The sequence below is a fragment of the Phoca vitulina genome, unplaced genomic scaffold, assembly GCF_004348235.1.
Source record: "Phoca vitulina isolate PV1807 unplaced genomic scaffold, GSC_HSeal_1.0 scaffold99, whole genome shotgun sequence".
NCBI classification, from domain to species: Eukaryota; Metazoa; Chordata; class Mammalia; order Carnivora; family Phocidae; genus Phoca; species Phoca vitulina.
The window spans coordinates 632,267-633,762 of NW_022589802.1; the positions used below are offsets into that span (position 1 = coordinate 632,267).

At 45.2% G+C, this 1,496-nt stretch overlaps 1 pseudogene; it reads left to right on the forward strand.

Annotated features, from left to right (window-relative positions):
• The first annotated feature begins 1,181 nt into the window (after positions 1 to 1,181).
• On the forward strand, positions 1,182 to 1,303 carry LOC116627667 (annotated as a pseudogene).
• Positions 1,304 to 1,496: the final 193 nt, after the last annotated feature.

Consider the following 1,496-nt stretch of genomic DNA (forward strand, 5'->3'; position numbering starts at 1 on the left):
AAGTCCTGCATTGGGCTTCCAGATCAGCGGGGAGTCTGCTTCTCCTTCTCCCTCTGCCTCTCCCCACTGCTCATGCTCTCTCTCTTTCTTTCTCTCTCATAAATAAAAATCTTTTTTTTCTTTTTTCTTTTTTCTTTATTTATTTGACAGGGAGAGACACAGCAAGAGAGGGAACACAAGGGGGTGGGTGGGAGAGGGAGAAGCAGGCTTCCCGCGGAGCAGGGAGCCTGATGTGGGGCTCGATCCCAGGACCCTGGGATCATGACCTGAGCCGAAGGCAGACGCTTAACGACTGAGCCACCCAGGTGCCCCTCATAAATAAAAATCTTATAAAAAATAAAATAAAATAGGGGCAGCCTGCTTCTCCTTCTGCCTTCTGCTCTCTTTGCTCCTGCGCTCTCTCTCTCTCTCTTTAATAAATAAATAAAATCTTTAAAAAAGATAAAAATAAAGGATGGGCAAAATGGGTGAAAAGGAGTAGGAGATACAGGCTTCCAGTTATGAAATAAATAAGGTCACAGGAGAGGCACCTGAGTGGCTCAGTTGCATAAGCATCCAAGTCTAGATTTCAGCTCAGGTCATGATCTCAGGGTCGTGAGATCAAGCCCCGTGTTGGGCTCCGCACTCAGCGAGCAGACTGCTTGGGATTCTCTTTCTCCTTCTCCCTCTGCCCCTCCCCTGCACACTCTCTTTCTTTCAAAAATAAAATAAAATAAAATGCCACAGGAATGAAAGGCACAGCATAGGGTTGATAGTCAATGGTATTGTAATAGCATTGTGTGGTGACAGAAGGTAGCTACACTTGTGAGCACAGCATAACACAGACTTAATTGTACACCTGAATCTAATGTAACATTGTGTGTCAACTATACTCGAAAATATTTTAGGGGTGCCTGGGTGGCTCAGTCAGTTAAGCGTCTGCCTTCAGCTCAGGTCATGGTCCCAGGGTCCTGGGATCGAGCCCCGCATCGGAGAGTCTGCTTCTCCTTCTCCCTCTGCCGCTCCCTCCAGCTCGTGCGTGCTCTGTGTCAAATAAATAAATAAAAATCTTTTTAAAAAATCTTTTAAAAATATAAAAACAAAGGGAAGCCACTCAAATGCCGACTGACAGATAAATGGAGAAACAAATGAGGTCCATCATACGTTGAAATACCATGTGGCCTTAAAAGGATATGAAGTTCTAGTTTGTGCGGCAGCAGCGTAGCCAATGAGGTTTATCTGGGGCACGATTATTGCTAATTTTCCCTCCATGACGACTTGAAATATAGTTGGCATTGGCACTTTTTGGCAGTCTCTATGGAGATTGAATCTTTCAGGTTAAAGTGATTGATGGGACATTTGCTTCTTGAGGAATAGTCATTCTTACTTACCTGGGAGAGCAGCCTGGAGACCTCCCACGGCAGAGAAGTGAAAGTTGTCCACCTCCTTCCCCAGCGGAGTGGACTCCCTATCCTGAGGATCACAGATTCACAGAAATGGGAGGGAATATTTTTTTT